The sequence below is a fragment of the Harmonia axyridis genome, chromosome 4 (assembly GCF_914767665.1).
Source record: "Harmonia axyridis chromosome 4, icHarAxyr1.1, whole genome shotgun sequence".
Taxonomy (NCBI): Eukaryota; Metazoa; Arthropoda; class Insecta; order Coleoptera; family Coccinellidae; genus Harmonia; species Harmonia axyridis.
Genome location: NC_059504.1, coordinates 47,711,521 through 47,731,972, shown reverse-complemented (window position 1 = coordinate 47,731,972; position 20,452 = coordinate 47,711,521).

Here is a 20,452-nt window from a genome sequence, read left to right as displayed (position 1 = left end):
ATATGAAAAAATCTGCTGTTGAGGCTCATCGAATGCTCTCAAATACTTATAGTGAGGCTACTTCTAGTGGAAGAACGTGCCGAGTGTGGTTTCAACGCTTCAAGAAAGATTTTGGCTTTGAAGACCAGCATGGCGGTGGAAGACAGATAGTTTTCGAAGATGCAAAATTGGAGGTATTACTTGATTAAGACTCGTGTCAAAAACAACAAGAATTGGCAGGATCATCGGGAGTGACAGCGTTTGTTCGCATGTGAACAGCTGCTTGTAAGGCAAAGACAGAAGATATTTCTGCATCGCATTGTGACTGGAGACGAAAAATGGGCTCATAACAATAATCCCAAGCGTAGAAAATCATAGGGATATTCCGGCCATGCTTCCACCGAATATTCACGGTTCAAAGGTCATGCTCAGTATTTGGTGGGACCAGCTCGGTCTCGTGTATTTTGGGTTGTTAAAACCGACTGAAACAATAACAGGCGATCGTTATCGAACGCAATTAATGCTTTTGAGCCGAGCATTGAAAGACAAACGGCCGCAATACAACAAGAGACATGATAAAGTGATTTTACAGCATGACAATGCTCGATTCCATGTTGCGGGATTCATACGCTGCCCGGAAGATGGGAGAAAGTAGTGGCCAGCGATCGATAATACTTTGAATCATAAATGTAAAATCAGTTTTTCTCAATAAAGCTTCGAATTTCGGAAAAAAAGGCGGAAGCAAAGTTGAAATAATAATAACAAAAAGTTATGTAGGATAATAATAATAAAAAAAAAAATCGACATAATATAGGGTGTTTTTTTTCGAGGTCTATAACTTCAAGTTGGCATAACTGTTCAAGATGGCAACCGATTTAACCGCTGTCAGGTGATTTATTCTCAGTTTGGTTTGGCAATTCATCATGAATAGACTCACGCCTGAACAACGCTTGCAAATAGTGCAATTTCATTTCGAAAATAATGGTTCTGTGCGGAATAAGTATCTTGCCCTACGTCCATTTTATTTCGTTTAGCGATGAAGCGCCCTTCTGGTTGAATGGCTACGTCAACAAACAAAACTGCCGCATTTAGAGTGAAGCTAATCCTCAAGTGTATGCCGAAATACCGTTACATCCAGAAAAACTGACTCTTTGGTGCGCTTTATGGACTGGTGGAATCATTGGTCCGTACTTCTTCAAAAACGATGACGGCCAGAACGTTACAGTCAATGGTGATCGGTATAGAGCCATGATTACTAACTTTTTCATTCCTGAATTGAACAACCATGATGTCCAGGAGCTGTGGTTACAACAAGACGGCGCAACATGTCACACAGCTCGTGCCACAATCGATTTATTGAAAAACACATTTGATGACCGCCTAATTTCACGTTTTGGACCTGTGAATTGGCCTCCAAGATCTTGTGATTTAACAGCGCTAGACTACTTTCTGTGGGGCTATGTAAAGTCATTGGTCTATGCGGATAAGCCACAAACCCTTGACCATTTGGAAGACAACATTCGCCGTGTTATTGCCGATATACGGCCACAAATGTTGGAAAAAGTCATCGAAAATTGGACGTTCAGATTGGACTACATCCGAGCCAGCCGTGGCGGTCATATGCCAGAAATCATATTTAAAACGTAATGCCACAAGATTATCTTGCGGATAAATAAAATTCATGTCAATCGAATAATCTATCGTTGTTTCATTGCAATTTAAAATTTTATAGCTCTAGAAAAACATCCTTCAGATGTTCTCAGTGTGGCTGGGAGGTGTTGTCTTTCCGAATTGTCCAATGCTCGGAAAATGCCTTTAGATCATTTCAGAGACTGTTTCGTGATCTAAGTGGGTTCAAAATGAAATTTGGTGAAAAAATCTATAAAACCTAATAAAGAGCCCTTATGATGAATCAATGAAGATTCGAAATATTGGCTATTTTGATAAAGTTTTTTGTTCTTTTCATGCTGTTCCACCGATCCTCAAGCTGTGATTACCTATAGTTGACTATTTATCTTTCAATACTCCAAGATTATATCCAAGAAGGTCAATAATTCAGCCAACCATTCGCTAAATTCAACCAAAACTGAACACAAATCATAATTATCTCTCAGTAAAACGGTCCTCTTCAAATTAAAATCGACTCATTCGCAAACGAGATAATTAATTTGGGCGCGCGTTAGAAAATTCAAAAGTGTTCCTGACATTAACACCACAACAACATGGAATTAAGATTTCCTCTTATCATTCATATCCCCCCATGGAGGTCTGAACGAGATAACGTATGTCCTTGTCAGGAGATTTACATACCGGTCTGTATTTATGCAAAAAGGACGCCGTTTGGCGAGCTTTGGATCGGCCTACTCCTTCTACGGTATGATGAACTCTTCTAATTCTATGGTTTATGTGTTGGGGTTGAATTCACGAGGTGAGCGAAACAATTTCGTGCGATATAATTATTATAATCATTGTATTTGTCCGAAAGATTTCTGTACGTTATGGATTCGCAGAGTAATATTGGGAGTGCTGCCGGGGTCGCATTTGGGTCTACTTTTTTTTGATCAAATCAAAAAAGATCTTTTGATAACACATTTTCAACAATCTTTCCCAACTCATGTGATTCCAGTTTCAATATTGAACAATTTAGAGAAAACTATTATCTTCAACTAGACTTTTCGAAACTTTGGTTTATAAAGGGTTTTCCAAGATGGGTTTCATTTTGAAATTGAAAAAAAAAACAGTCTATTTTAAAATAAATGAATGTATGTGCTTTTCATTGTAAAGAGGAAGGAAGGTAAGACATTAACGATGTGAATATAAAGGGTGTTTTTTTTCGAGGTACATAACTTTAAGTTGACATTACTGTTCAAGATGGCCACCGATTTAACAGCTGTCGAGTGATTTATTCTCAGTTTGGTTCGACAATTCATAATGAATAGACTCACGCCTGAACAACGCTTGCAAATAGTGCAATTTTATTTCGAATATAATGGTTCTGCGCGGAATACGTATCGCACACTACGTCCATGTTATTTTGTTTAGCGATGAAGCGCACTTCTGGTTGAATGGCTACGTCAACAAACAAAACTGCCGCATTTGGAGTGGAGCTAATCCTCAAGTGTATCTCGAAACACCGTTACATCCAGAAAAATTGACTGTTTGGTGCGCTTTATGCGCTGATGGAATCATTGGTCCGTACTTCTTCAAAAACGATGATGGCCATAACGTTACAGTCAATGGTGGTCGGTATAGAGCCATGATTACTAACTTATTCCTTCCTGAATTGAACAACCATGATGTCCAGGAGCTGTGGTTCCAACAAGATGGCGCAACATGTTACACAGCTCGTGCCACAATCGATTTATTGAAAGACACGTTTGGTGACCGCCTAATTTCACGTTTTGGACCTGTGAATTGGCCTCCAAGATCTTGTGATTCAACACCGCTAGACTACTTTCAGTGAGGCTATGTAAAGTCATTGGTCTATGCGGATAAGCCACAAACCCTTGACCATTTGGAAGACTACATTCACCGTGTTATTGCCGATATACGGCCACAAATGTTGGAAAGAGTCATCGAAAATTGCACGTCCAGATTGGACTACATCCGAGTCAGCCGTGGCGGTCATATGCCAGAAATCATATTTAAAATGTAATGCCACAAGATTATCTTGCGGATAAATAATTAATCCATCGTTGTTTTATTGCAATTTAAAGTTCTATAGCTCTAAAAAACACCCTTTATATCAGCCAAATTGGCAGCCACAGCTACGGTTACAATATTATATCCATTTCATGAAATTTTCCATGACCAATTCGCATATTTGCGGCTGTACGTCATCGATAACTTCATGAATTCCATTTTTAAGTTCTTGAATCGATTATTGAGCAGCCAAGAATTGGTTATTTCCAGAATTGATTTGAGCAGCAGAAAAATGCTAAGGGGGCCGCATGTTTGACATGACTGCATAGACCTCATATTTCACGTGGTTCCAAAGAAAAAGTCTAAGGATGTTAATAATTGAATCATGGAATCTTGGTGACCAATTGTGATCACCTCTTCGAGAAATAACAGTGTCAGAAAACTTTTCTTGCAAAATTGCAATTGTTTCGTTAATTGTGTGGTACATTCTCGTTGAGAGTAAGGGTCGTCCACATCGATATCTTTTAATTCCGGCCATATGAAGAACATTAATATCATAGGTTGGTAGCGCAAACCATTCACTGTAACAGTTGCACCAGCCTCATTTTCGAATAAGTAATAAGTAATGTTCAATCACAACAACAACCTAAAAATCGCACTAAACAGTGACAAGCTGAGGATGGAGACGCTTTTCAAAAATCATTCTTAGATTTTTCGACACCCAAATGCAACAATTCTGATTATATTAACGTAGCCTCCGAGGTGAAAATGGGCCCCATTACTGAAGACGATTTTCGATGAAAATCCGGATCATTTTGAAGCATTTCAGGGACACAATCAGCGAAAATACTAAGTTGTTTGGGATAGACATGCTTGAGTTTTTGTGTTAACATATAAAGCCTCAAAATCTAAGTCTTTATGCAAAATACGGTGTAATATCATTTGTGGAATGCCCAATTCCCAAAATCGACAAACCTGAATTTCGTCGACACTATGGGCCACAGCTGCAGAATTCTTAGTTGTTCTAGAGCGACACACACGTTTTCGATTATTCACATTACTAACTTGTTCCAACTGCCCAAACAGTTTCACTATTGTTGGTCGATAAAGGGCTTCATGACGACCCAAAAGTGCTTTAGTTTTGCGAACTGTGACAGCAAAATTTTCACTATTATTGAAATGAATTTGAACTAGGTAGGGGTATGTTTGATACTTTCTTTCTCTTTATTTAAAATAAATGGGAATGGTTTGAAATTGTTGCAGCATATCATCCTCTTTTGGATTTTGTGTAATTGTAGAATTTTCAATGGAATAATCATCAAACAAATTTGTGAATTATGAACCAGAAAGATGTTCTAAATTCGAGCTCAGCCTCTTATACTGAGCAACCGACCTTATTGCGTAATTTCTCCTTCAAGGCTCATATTTCAGAAGCTGGAAAATTATCACCCCGCTGCCACCCAAGAATGTTTAATTATTTCCATAATGTTTATGAAATTCGCGATCGAGCTTCCTCAAATTTTAGGGCCCATTGTTGCCGCTTCTCAACAGTCGACGACTTCCACAAACAAATCTCATAACCTTGATTGCATGCCGCTGAGGCAGCAGGTCGAGAGGAGGGGACGTCGAGCAAAAGCCGTTGAGTTCTTAAAAGGAAGAAACTTTCTAATTACAACAAGTTTTCTGATTAATCACAGTAATTAATTAGTCCCGCAGAGTGCAGTTTTGAGAAAGAGCGGGTGGGAGGCGTACCGACGTCGGCAGAGGCCGTTATTCGACGTCACTCGACGACGACGACGGCGACGCTTTAGTTTTATTATTGATGTTTTTTCTTGCGCACCAGGATTCGGCTCTTGTGTCTTGTCGACTGGGATGGATTTCGGCTCTTCAATTCGACCGTGAGAAATTCGAGAAATTATTAATTTGGATAGATCTTCTGCCCTCTTGTGATATGCTCCCTGATTAGAACTGGCTGAAGATTGAAGCTGCCATCTTGTTCTATTCAAAGTCACAAATTCGGATCACTGGATGAGATCTTTCACCTATTAAAGGGTGTTTTCTTTAGAAGTATAGAACTTTAAATTGCAATAAAACAACGATGGATTATTCGATTGACATGAATTTTATTTATCCGCAAGATAATCTTGTGGCATTACATTTTAAATATGATTTCTGGCATATGACCGCCACGGCTGGCTCGGATGTAGTCCCATCTGGACGTCCAATTTTCGATGACTTCTTCCAACATTTGTGGCCGTATATCGGCAATAACACGGCGAATGTTGTCTTCCTAATGGTCAAGGGTTTGTGGCTTATCCGCATGGACCAATGACTTTACATAGCCCCACAGAAAGTAGTCTAGTGGTGTTAAATCAGAAGATCTTGGAAGCCAATTCACAGGTCCAAAACGTGAAATAAGGCGGTCACCACACGTGTCTTTCAATAAATCGATTGTGGCACGAGCTGTGTGACATGTTGCGCCGTCTTGTTGGAACCACAGCTCCTGGACATCATGGTTGTTCAATTCAGGAATGAAAAAGTTAGTAATCATGGCTTTATACCGATCACCATTGGCTGTAACGTTTTGGCCATCATCGTTTCTGAAGGAGTACGGACCAATGATTCCACCAGCTCATAAAGCGCACCAAACAGTCAATTTTTCTGGATGTAACGGTGTTTCGACATACACTTGAGGATAAGCTTCACACCAAATGCGGCAGTTTTGTTTGTTGACGTAGCCATTCAACCAGATGTGCGCTTCATCGCTAAAATGGACGTAGTGCGCGATACGTATTCCGCACAGAACCATCATTTTCGAAATAAAATTGCACTATTTGCGAGCGTTGTTCAGGCGTGAGTCTATTCATGATGAATTGCCAAACCAAACTGAGAATAAATCACTTGACAGCTGTTGAATCGGTCACCATCTTGAACAGTAATGCCAACTTAAAGTTATATACCTCGAAAAAAAAACACCCTATATCAGTTCTCTTTAAAAATGGCAACCAATAGAAAAGTTTATTTTGGAGACTATCGTAAACGATGCATTCAAAAACATTCCAAAACCTCATAAGCGATACTAAATCATTGAGCTTAAACTTGCATTTGAGTACTTCAATAACCGGAATTGTGAAGAATTTTTCACCCATAATCAATTTAAGAGGAATGAGTTTGCACCAATTGTTCATTATGAAGGCCTCTTGTTAAAACACCTAACCTACTTGTCCGACGATTTGGAGGCCAATTATTTCGATATACTTGGCGTATTTCTCAACGACCGACGTTGCACATTCTCAACTCTCAACCGTCACCTATAAACGGATAGCCGCAGCCGCAAAGCCTTACCGGCGTGAAGTATGGATCAAACTCTTGAGAAACATCTCCGATCGATTAATCTGTCCGTCCTAATGACATTAAACGAATTTATCTCGTTTTCTCGGGCCCCGAGTCAGGTTCCCGCGAAGTACTTACGAATCCTCGAGGTGGTGTCAGGTCCTTTGTCGGTATCCTGCGCCGGTCATTAGACTGTGACTCAGCAGGATGGTTTCCCGAAGATTCGGACACGTCGAAACATCGAGATGTTTGACGGCAGTTAGATTAATGTTTTCACGATATTGGTTCCGAGCATTCCCACTCTCTCGCTCTCTACGGGCGCGCCGCTGCTACGTTCTCGAATCGGTGACGCTGCTGTTTTTTCGGGGGACTATCACATGTCGGAACGTCGGTTCGACAATGAGGAATTTCGCCCGAAACTTACCGTCATTATGGACAGTTTGATACGGAATAATCGTCGAAAAGTGCGTTTAATCAATAGTTATCGTGGTTAGTCTGATTTGGCCGTGCTTATTGAGAATGCCGTATCTCAAATTTTTGGGGTTTTCGTTTCTTTGTCTTCTTCATAAGATCCAACGTGGGTGATCACCATCAAGAAGGCATCTGCATCCTCTGGCTTATGCAAAAGTTGTCCTGTATTTCGTATTCCGATCCACTTCCGAATATTTTCAAGCCAAAAAACTTGTCTTCTTCCTGCATCCTTTCGACCTTCTAAAGGGTGTTTTTTTTAGAGCTATAGAACTTTAAATTGCAATAAAGCAACGATGGATTATTCGATTGACATGAATTTTATTTATCCGAAATCTTGTGGCATTACATTTTAAATATGATTTCTGGCATATGACCGCCACGGCTGGCTCGGATGTAGTCCAATCTGGACGTCCAATTTTCGATGACTTTTTCCAACATTTGTGGCCGTATATCGGCCATAACACGGCGAATGTTGTCTTCCAAATGGTTATGGGTTTGTGGCTTATCCGCATTGACCAATGACTTTACATAGCCCCACAGAAAGTAGTCTAGCGGTGTTAAATCACAAGATCTTGGAGGCCAATTCGTAGGTCCAAAGCGTGAAATTAGGCGGTCACCAAACGTGTCTTTCAATAAATCGATTGTGGCATGAGCTGTGTGACATGTTGCGCCGTCTTGTTGGAACCACAGCTCCTGGACATCATGGTTGTTCAATTCAGGAATGAAAAAGTTAGTAATCATGGCTCTATACCGATCACCATTGACTGTAACGTTCTGGCCATCATCTTTTTTGAAGAAGTACGGACCAATGATTCCACCAGCCCATAAAGCGCACCAAACAGTCAGTTTGTCTTGATGTAACGGTGTTTCGACATACACTTGAAGATTAGCTTCTCTTCAAATGCGGCAGTTTTGTTTGTTGACGCAGCCATTCAACCAGAAGTGCGCTTCATCGCTGAACAAAATAAAATGGACGGAGTGCGCGATACGTATTCCGCACAGAACCATTATTTTCGAAATAAAATTGCACTATTTGCAAGCGTTGTTCAGGCGTGAGTCTATTCATGATGAATTGCCAAACCGAACTGAGAATAAATCACTTGACAGCTGTTAAATCGGTCGCTATCTTGAACAGTAATGCCAACTTAAAGTTATAACACCCGTTATATTGTTAATTTCTTCCAGAACTCTATAGGTATACCATAATTCAATTAAGTATGTACCAAAAACATTGAAATGTGACCAGAAAATTTCATTTCAATGAAATGTTATATATTGACATTAAACACCCTGTATCTCGCTTATGAAAACCTAAACGACTAGTTCACAAATTAATAGCGAAACATAAATTATTACAAACAGATAATGTTTAAAAAAAATTGTTCAGTTATGCAATACCTACCGATACCTACTCACAAAATATAATATGTATATAAATTTGGATTAACATTTTTTATTCAACATGTCGTCAAGCAAGATAGTCGGTGCGAGCGAGTCTCTAAAAGTTATTATTCCTGAATGCGGTTATTGTAAGCGAACAATAGTAAAAAGTGGTGCAAAGTGTAACATTTGTACCAAAGTTTACCATCCAAGTTGTGCTAATAAAGCAAAGAAGTGCTGCAAAGAAGATTTATCAACTTCGGGTGATTTAAACTCTGCTGATATGTCTCCAATGTCTGACAGTATCAATAAAATGATAAGTAGCGAGTCCACCCATAATGAACTCCTTCTCAAGATTATTTTCGAATTAGAATCGAAAAACTCAATATTGATGGAAAACAATTCGCTTCTAAGATTTAAGATTTCTACTCTCGAAGCTGAAATAAATAATAAAAACAAAGTAGTCAACAACCCATATTTGAAAAATGATAAGAACATAAATACAAATACACGAGTAGATAAGCGAAATAAACATGTGAACATCGTCATGTCCGAGGAATCGCGAAGTAATGTTGTTGTTGGGGATCCTGAAACAGCTGCTCCTGCGAATTCGTCATCAACCGGAGATCCCAAGAGAAGGATGTCTGAAGCGCGAACATCTGTCGTTTCGAATGAATCCTCGGTTGCCTCGTCTAGTAGCGGAAATGATATTGGACTGATTTCTAACGAAGCTGTAGTCGTTTCCCCAATGGTAGATGTGAAGAAGAAATCTGAATCTGAGTGGAATGTTGTCACCCGAAGGAAGATGAATAAAAAACCTAATAAAATACAGATCATTGGATGTAGTTCAATGGATTCTCTCGTTGAAGGAATTGAAAAATTCAGGCCATTCCATGTTTCTAATCTTAAACCCGAAATTACGGCCGATGATCTCCAAAGTTTTCTAAGTAAAAATTTCTCTAATGTCAAATGTGAGAAACTTGTTTCAAGATATCCTGAGAGTTACTCGTCGTTTAAAGTTCTTTTGCCTAGCTCAGATTATGAAAAAGCTATGAACGCATCCAATTGGCCAAAAAGGGCTAGTGTCCACCGTTTTTTTCAGCCGAAACCTATGAAGAACCCTGTTTCATAAATAACACAACATCTGGTCTGCCTGCTGTTACTAAGGAAAAATTGAAAATCACACAACTGAATGTACAGTGCGTCTCAAATAAATTGGATGCACTTGAATTATTTTTAACTGATGAAAAACCTGATGTCTTAAGTCTTGCTGAGCACTGGTGTAATCCCTATAGTGTAAAAACTATGACTCTTCCTGGTTACATCCTAGCAGATTACTACTGCCGCCCCTCGAGAGCTCACGGAGGATCCATGGTCTACATTAGAGCTGGTTTATCTGTGAGGAATCTAAGTGTATCGCGTTTTTCCGAAGAAATGGAGTGTGAAATTAGTGGAATTCTAGTGGTTGCATGTGATGTTAAAATAGCCATCATAAGTGTTTATCGTCCTGGTTCTGGAGATTTCGAGATTTTTCTGGACAGGATTTCGGTTGCTCTCAATTATTGCATCACTTTAGCTGATGTAATTTTTGTGTGTGGAGATTTGAATGTCGATTTTTTGAAAATTGATTCCGCAAATCGTAAGTTGTTCGTTGATTTAATGAATTGTTTCAATATGAATGTTTCCTCAAATGATCCAACCAGGGTCTTTACGGATGTCACTGGCCACACATCAATCTCCAAAGTTGACTATGTTTTAACAAATGCAAATTTAGTTGATTGTAATGTTAAAGTTTACGAACCTCATATTAGTGATCATCGGGCTATTACACTCGAGTTTCAAATAAATTTGCCCCTAAAAAATCATGATGTATCGAAGTTAGTTAGAGACCTTTGTCCCCAAAATCTGAAGGATTTTGAATATTGTATTTCAAATTGTGATTTCCAGGAAATGTATAAATATCCACATGTTGATGAATGCTTTGAAGTGTTTGTTAATTTGATTCAAAGTTCTTTTGAAACTTGTTGTCCTATCAAAAGATATGTCAACAATGCCAATGTTCTCAAGAAATTCACTTCTCCAGAAATTATCTCGGCGAAACGAGACCTGAAAAATCTTCACTGGTTACATATCAATATCAGGAGTGAATCTACCTATTATTTGTATAAAACAGCCAAACATTCTTATAATAATCTGTTAAGAAATGCTAAATTAGATTTCCACCGTAATCTTATTGATAAATCTACTAATAAAAATAGAACAGTGTGGAATCTGGTCAATACTGTGACCGGACGAAAAAGCAATGATCAAAGAACCATAGAGCTTGTTGTTGAAGGTGTCTTGTTCGATGAGGCCAAAACTGTAGCTGAGATGTTTGCCAACCATTTTACAACGGTTGCGGAGATAAGCCTCAACCGTTACTATAATAATTCATTGTCCACTTCATGTACTACTTCATGTATGCTGAATAATAACTTTTTCTTTCATCCAGTTATGGATCATGAGGTAGCTGACGTATTGAAATCTCTTAAGAATGACTCAGGTGTTGATTTTGTTTCTGCGCGAATCTTGAAGTTGATAGGTCCTGATATCAGTCGACATTTTGCCTATTTGGTTAACATGTCGGTTACCACAGGAGTTTTTCCTGATCTCCTCAAAAAGGCCACTATTATTCCAGTTCATAAAAAAGGTGATGTATATGATATTAGTAATTATAGACCTATTTCTGTTCTCAGTTGTCTTTCCAAACTATTTGAACGATTAGTGTTCAATAGAATGATGAAATTCCTTGATAAGTTTCAACTGCTTACCTCTGCGCAGCACGGTTTCAGATCAGGTCGCTCAACTCAAACTGGAGTTTTGGAATTTGTTGAATTTGTATACGACTGCCTCGATAATGGCTCATATGTTGCCGGATTATTTTTTGATCTTTCTAAAGCATTTGATAGTATCTCCTTTCAATTCATATTAGACAAATGTTACAATCTTGGATTTAGGGGAGTATTTCATGACTGGATTCGAAGTTATCTTGAGGGCAGAGTTGCATCCGTCAGAGTTCAAGATTCTTCATCCAGTAAACATAATTTGAAGTTAGGTGTGCCTCAGGGCTCTGTCTTGGGACCGCTCTTGTTTTTGATATTTATCAACGATCTGCCTGAGAATTTGTTGAGATTGTTTACTAATAAGTCTAAAACTTGTCCAGATCTGATGAGGATACTAAGAGCAATCTTGTTTGCTGATGATTTTTCATTAGCCGTTACTGCGGATACTTTGGAGGAGCTACAGGGGTTGTGCGATTTATTGGTTCATTGCTTCGTTGAATGGTGCTATGTTAATGCTATCATGATAAATGTGAACAAGACTGAATGCGTTTACTTCTCGATTTCGAATAATGATAGTACCCTTGTAATTCGACATTCAGATTCTATTATTGCATCAAAGAACTGCACGAAGTTCCTAGGTATCTACATCGATAGGCACTTAAAGTGGAATTCACACGTTGATGAAGTATGTAAAAAGCTGTACAGTTCTTATTATGCTTTAAGTCGAGTCAGGTATCTACTTCCCTTGTGCTCACTTATGAATGTATATTATAGTTTAGTATTTAGTCACCTATCGTATAATATCATGGTATGGGGTAATTCAACAGAAACTGATAGAGTATTTATTATACAAAAAAGAATTTTACGTATGATATTCAACGTATCTCCACGATCCTCTTGTAGACCAGTTTTCTTAGAAAATAGGATATTGACACTGGCTTCCATTTTCATATTGAGATGTTTGGTTTTTGCAAAGGAAAATGAGGAAAGTTTTGTAAAATTGTCAAGCTTTCATTCCCATAACACTAGGAATAAGAAAATATTGTCAATTCCCAAACATAAGACATCAAAATTTGAAATGTCACCTAAGTACCAGTGTATTAAGTTATTTAACCATCTACCTAGTAACATTAAGTCGCTCAATTTGTTTAAATTTAAGAAAGTTGTTAAGTCTTTACTTCTCAAGAAGTGTTTTTATAGTGTTAATGAGTACTATAATGATAGCTTAGAAAATGTCTGAATTGTCATTATTTTTGCATTTGTGACTTTTCCTATACATACCTTGTTTGTCTAAAAGGATCAATAAACTATTATCTATTATCTATTATCTATTATGTATCCATTTCAGAAAATTTCGTGCAATAAACTTAGCCATGGTGTAAACATGGAATTATTTCCGGTGAATATCAAAAATAAACTATAAATGGTTATTCAAATAGTTATTTATTTCAAATTTCTTTGACAAGTTTTGTTGTGATATTCCGTTTCATACATTTTTTCCAGCACATTTCAGGACAATTTTAACCTATTCTCCTTCCTGTCTTAATTTATAGATTCCTACTCCCCTCTGTCCTCTGGAACTTGGGCTTCTCCTCTCGAAAGAAAATAAAATTAAAAAAATTGAACTCTTGAAACCAGCGACTAACATTAATCACCTCTACCAACGTACCCAAGAAGGTATCGTACTTGCTTTCCATCATGAAAAAAAGCTCATTCATAACTGAAATCGAGACAGATCAACCGGCGTGCCGCCTACGGCGTTCGTGTAAAACAAGTGGCAAGCACACGTAGAAAACATATTTAAAACAGTAGAAATTAGACTTGGACAAATTCCGAGGAGAGGGACGATAAATTTCTCGGAGATATCCTAGACAGATATCGCTGCTTCTCCGCAGGATACGGGGATTCGTATAATGTATAATGCCCATAATGCCGCAACTATTCTCGGTCTCATGTCATTTACATAATCTCTAATAGGGACATTCATCCTCTTCAGAATAAACATGCCAAGACACCTAAGATGCGCGACTGGTTTCATTCACTAAATATTCGGACGACGTGTTTATTTTGTTGGCGAGAGTGAAACTGACGGTAATGTAGGTCTAGAATTGACACACTTCGGTCCTGTTTTGCAAAAATTTAAAGTATGTATATTATGGGGAAACTCAATTGATTCAGGCAGTTTTAGTAACTCGAAAGAGGCTAAATACGTATGATTTTTAACTCGAATTCACGTGATTCAGGTGAGCCTTCTTTGGGAGATATAATTGTGTAATCACATTTTAAATATGATATCTGGCATATGACCGCCACGGCTGGCTCGGATGTGGTCCAATCTGGACGTCCAATTTTCGATTACTTTTTCCAACATTTGTGGCCGTATATCGGCAATTACACGGCGAATGTTGTCTTCCAAATGATCAAGGGTTTGTGGTTTATCCGCATAGACCAATGACTTTACATAGCCCCACAGAAAGTAGTCTAGCGTTGTTAAATCACAAGATCTTGGAGACCAATTCACAGGTCTAAAACGTGAAATTAGGCGGTCACCAAACGTCTTTCAATAAATCGATTGTGGCACGAGCTGTCTGATATGTTGCGCCATCTTATTGGAACCACAGCTCCTGGACACCATGGTCGTTCAATTCAGGAATGAAAAAGTTAGTAATTATGGCTCTATACCCATCACCATCGACTGTAAAGTTATGGCCATCATCGTTTTTGATGAAGTACGGACCAATGATTCCACCAGCCCATAAAGCGCATCAAACAGTCAGTTTTTCTGGATGTAACGGTGTTTCGACATACAGTTGAGGATTAGCTTCACTCCAAATGCGGCAGTTTTGTTTGTTGATGTAGCCATTCAACCAGAAGTGCGCTTCATCGCTAAACAAAATGAAATAGACGTTTATTATCGAAATAAAATTGCACTATTTGCAAGCGTTGTTCAAGCGTGAGTATTCATGATGAATTGACAAACCAAACTGAGAATAAATCACTTGACAGCTGTTAAAACGGTCGCCACCTTGAACAGTAATGCCAACTCAAAGTTATTTACCTCGAAAAAACATCCGTTATATATAAATAAAATGCCTAGAGCACATGAAATGTACGCGGAATATATCGCCAGATAAGTGAATTTGAAAAAGGTCGAATTATTGGTCTACTGGAGGCGAGGTTGTCATTTCGAGAAATCGCTAACCTAACGAACAGAAATCCAACTACTGTTATGAGATGTTGTCAAACGTGGTTTGATAACGCCCAAAATCGAAGAAGAGTGTGCACCGAACGTCGAAGGGGCACAAATGAATTTCAAGACCGACGTCTAAAAAGTATGGCCATTAGAGACCGATTTGCAACAACTCGATCTTTAGCTGATGAGTGGTTAGGAGTACAAGGCCACCTGTAACTGCTCGAACGGTTTACTGCCGGATAAGATCTTTTGGACTGCAGCATTATCGATCCCAGGGTTAGACGACGTCGGGAGAAAGTCCTGAACCTCAGTTTGATGTTGAGCGTCATGTACACTGGACAGTAGACGTTATGGTATGGGGTGCTATTGCACATCAAGTAGGTCACCTTTAGTCTTTATTCGAGGTAACATGATAGCGCTGCGTTATCTTCAAGAAATAGTGGAGCCATATGTTCTCCCTCACCTTAACCGGCTCGAGAATTCAATATTTCAGCAAGAGAATGCCTGACCTCATGTTGCCAGAGTTAGTTTAAACTTTTTCGACCCATGTAAATCTTTTGCCATGGCCGCCCAGATCCCCCGATCTCTCTTCCATAGAGCATGTTTGGGACATCATGGGTAGAAGGCTAAAAAATTTACTTCAGCCGCCTCGGACTTTGGCGGCTCCGAGACATGAAGTACAGAGGGCTTGGGATAGTATCCCTCAAGAAGAAATAGACCATCTTATTGCATCAATGCCAAGACGTGTTGGGGAGTGTATAGATAATCGCGATGGACAAACATTATTAACAAATTCATTTAAAAAATTGTAAACCGGTTTTTTTCCAAATTTCAATCATTTACTCATTGCTGTACTATCTATGTTTTACAAAAAATTAAAATTTAATCAGAGCTTACTGGGTGTTGCAATTTCTTTGTCACTTAGTATATTTCAGATAGTATTGGAATTTTGCGAGTAGAAATACATATTGAATAACAAATTCTACAAATTGGTACCTATATACAGTTCTGTGATCTTCAAAGGCGCAATTGGAGCATGAACGAATAAATGCTCAAAAGCTCCTGATTACACTCAGTGTTTTCCTCATTTTCACTTATCACATGTGCTGTCGCGACAGCGACATCAAGTCTGAGTATTTAGATATCTTTTAATCGCTCCTCGTCATAAAACTTACACCCAGGAGGGCAATAGCTATACAGGAATGCCTGAAATTCCGCATAAAAACGTGATAAATTCGAGTGGCATATAAGTTATTTTATTTATATGTGTTATTAAAAACCGGACGGTGGAATAAATATTTTCACATAGTCGGACTTTATGCATAAATATGTAATTAAGGGTTATAATTCATCGAATTCACGTACAGCTTGAATTTATACGTTCCTGTATGGTAATCGAAATGAAATAATGTCGAAGAGATGTTGGGCACTCGCTAAGAGGAAGTTACAGGTGTGTCACAATATTTGAACATTTATTAGCATCATTTTTTATAAGTCTTAACTGATCAATTAGTATTCAGAAATCGTTCAGTAGGGACAATTTAGTTGACAAGAACTTAATTAGTGTAGTAATGAATATTAGGACAACTTCTGTTGTACATTTTTTATTTTGGACTTTATGTTTGTGACAGGATTATTGATTAAAAAGAACAACCAATAGATACGTTCCAGGTTTGGGCTGCAAACAAATTCTGTAAAATGGCTCTCAATTAGAATGTCAGTCTGAAATTTGTTGAAAATGAATAAGGAAATGATCATTCAATAAGTCAGTTAACAGAGTTTTTAAGAATTATTCAGGCTGAGTAGGCGTTATACATAATATTATAACGGGTGTTTTTTTCGAGGTATATAACTTTAAGTTACTATTCAAGATGGCGACCGATTTAACAGCTGTCAAGTGATTTATTCTCAGTTTGGTCTGGCAATTCATCATGAATAGACTCACGCCTGAACAACGCTTGCAAAAAGTGCAATTTTATTTCGAAAATAATGGTTATGTGCGGAATACGTATCGCGCACTACGTCCATTTTATTTTGTTTAGCGATGGAGCGCACTTCTGGTTGAATGGCTACGTCAACAAACAAAACTGCAGCATTTGGGGTGAAGCTAATCCTCAAGTGTATGTCGAAACACCGTTACATCCAGAAAAACTGACTGTTTGGTGCGCTTTATGGGCTGGTGGAATCATAGGTCCGTACTTCTTCAAAAACGATGATGGCCAGAATGTTACAGTCAATGGTGATCGGTATAGAGCCATAATTACTAACTTTTTAATCCTCAATTGAACAACCATGTCCAGGAGCTGTGGTTCCAACAAGACGGCGCAACATGTCACACAGCTCGTGCCACAATCGATTTATAGAAAGACACGTTTGGTGACCGCCTAATTTCACGTTTTGGGCCTGTGAATTGTCCTCCAAGATCTTGTGATGTAACACCGCTAGACTACTTTCTGTGGGGCTCTGTAAGGTCATTTATAATATAATAATAATAATAATAATCCCTTTATTTCTTAATGCAAATTTACAATTCTGCGGTAAGAGTGACGTCATAAAATTTAATTCACATAATGAAAATTACAATGAAACATACTTCTAATAAAGATGAAAATAAACATCAAATTTCTCAACTATTTGTGAAGTCTGCACACTTCATAAAACTCTTGTATGTTATATGGTTCGCAGATTATCAGGAAATCAGCTAGCTCTTTTTTCAAGTCTTTTAAATTTCTCATCTCATGGAATCTCCTTGGTAAAGCATTAAAAATTTTTATACACATATATGTTGGGCTATTTTGTGTCAGGGTCAATTTGTATTTCGGATATATATATGGGTTTGTTTTTCTTGTGTTGTTGTTATTTTCATACTCCTGGAACAGTTCTCTACGATTGAACAAGAACATAGCACATCTCATTACATATATTGCAGTGACGGTCAGTATTCCCTCTCTCTTGAACACACCCCTGCATGAATCCCTATATCTCATACCACATATTGTTTTTACTGCTCGTTTTTGAGTTGTGAATATTTTGTTCTGTAATACACTATTTCCCCAGAATATTATTCCATATGACATGACAGACTGGAAAGTGGCTGTGTACAGAATGCTTATTGTACTCTTCTGAACATGGTTTTTCATTACATTTAATGTATAAATAACAGAATTTAGTTTTTTGTTGAGGCTCTCTATTTGTTTTTTCCATTTCAAGTTTTTATCTATCCAAATTCCTAGAAATTTTACACTATCAGAAGGAATAATTTCAATATTATTTAGTATTAGCTGTTCAGGTATTGTGTGGCCAGTTCGTTCAGTGTGAAAGATAGTACATTCCGTCTTGATCATGTTTAATCTCAATATATTGACTCTACACCATTTTTCTACCTCGCATAAGATGGTATCTGCTCTGTTTATTGCTGTCTGTGGTTCCTCAGCTGTTATTACAATGTTTGTGTCATCTGCATAAATGGTTGCAAAGGATTCGCAAGGACGTTTGACGCCTGGTTGAATTTTTTCTGTGCATATTTCTGGAAGATCATTTATGTACACTATAAAAAGCAGTGGTCCCAAAATACTTCCCTGTGTTACTCCCATCGATACTTCTAGTTCCTTGGATGTGCATGTGTACTCATTTGTTTTCAGTAGGATCTTTTGCTTTCTATTTTGCAAATAACTTTTCATGAGTTTCAGCTGATTATTTCGAATGCCATAATTTTCTAATTTTTCCAGTAGTATCGTATGGTCTACACTGTCAAATGCTTTGGTCAGATCAAGAAATAGGGCTAGTGGTATATGGCCATTGTCAACAGCGGTCATAATTCCAAGAGTTACTTCATATATTGCTGTTTCCGTACTTTTTTTATTTATGAATCCGTGTTGATGAGCAGATAATACTTTATTTTTGTTGAAGAAAGATAATAACCTATTTGCTAATACCTTCTCGAATATTTTTGACCATGATGATAACATGCTTATTGGACGGTAATTTCCTAGATCATCCTTATCTCCTTTTTTATAAATTGGCTTAACTATTGCCATCTTCATTGCTTCCGGAAATACACCTTCTATGAATGATTTATTCATTATATGTGCAATTACTTCCGAGATTAGATGTATTGTTTTCTTGATGACATACATTGGAATTTCATCGTAACCTTTGGAAAAATTTGTTTTCATTGTTTTTATGGTCTTTATAATTTCTTCAGGCGTCACTTGGAATATAAACATCGACTTCTCTACCCTCTTGATTATGGTGGACTTCTTTTCTTCAACCAGCTGATTTGTTGTGTTGTTTGGAGTCATATTTACATAGAACTTGTTGAAGTCATTTGCAAGTCTGATGGGATCCCCTTGTTGTATGGCTGGATAGGTTTCATCCTTATTTTCTGTTGTTAGATTCTTTATTATTTGCCATGTAGTTTTTGTTTTGTTGTCTGAGAAATTGATTTTGTCTGAGAGGTATTTTTGCTTGTATTCCTTTATATTGTTGTCATATTCCTTCTTAACTTTTTTATAGGTGTTCATTAGTTCTGGTTTTGTTCTAGATGCTGTGTATAATATATCTAAATTCATTTTTATTGCTTGGATTTTCTTATCATTTTTATATGGAATTTTTTGTGATGAGCTTATTTTTATATTGATGTGTGGAAAATGTTTTTCAAATAGGTTGTTGTAAATTGTGGAAAAAAACCTCCACTTACCATCCACCTCATTATCAGTAAATTGATATAATTCCGACCAGTCAATATTACTTAGTTCTATGCCAAATTTTTCAAGTGATTGTTCGTTCACATTACGTTTTGTTATAATTTTGTATTTAGTTGTTACATCTCCTATCATGTTGAATCTGCAGGTTATGGCAAGATGATCTGAAAGATGGGGTTGTAGTATTGTTACAGTTTCATCTTCGATATTCGAAAAAATATTGTCTATGCAAGTTTTAGAAGTAGGTGTTATTCTTGTGGGTTGGATTATTAAGGGTCTTAGATTATACATCTCTAGTATTGACGTCATAGTTTGGGTGTTCTTATCTTGTTGATTTAACATGTCTATATTAAAATCACCTGTGATCATGAATTTGATGTTTTTTGTTCTTATAGTAAGTGTCTTTAGTATTAAGTTCATTTTTTCAAAGAAAATATCTACATTTTCAAAGGGAGGTGTGTTTGGTCGATAAATGCATATGATAATTAATTTCATGTGATTGTTTTCTTCATATTCTAGAGCTGTGCATTCGATCACACGAGGGACATTGAATTTGTCCATTTCTTTTCTTTTTTTGCATTTGTTATGTAGTTGTTCTCTGACATATATTGCACATCCTCCATGCCTATTTGTTTCTCTGCAGAAACTTGTTATGAGATTGAAGCCATTTAATTTATAAGCCATTAGTTGTTCATATGACTGCCAGTGTTCAGTTAATGCAAGGAAATCTATTTTATTTTCATTGACAAAAATTTCCAGTCCATTTAGGGATGTTGATAACGATTGGATATTTAGATGTGTCAATGTTAAGTTTTGTTTCTTATCAACTTTTTTATCGTTAGTCTTTGTATTTTTGGTTGGGGTGTGGAGTTCTGACAGTTGTGTTTCTTTTGTTATAAAAAATCCTCACCTTGCTGTGTGAGTTCTTT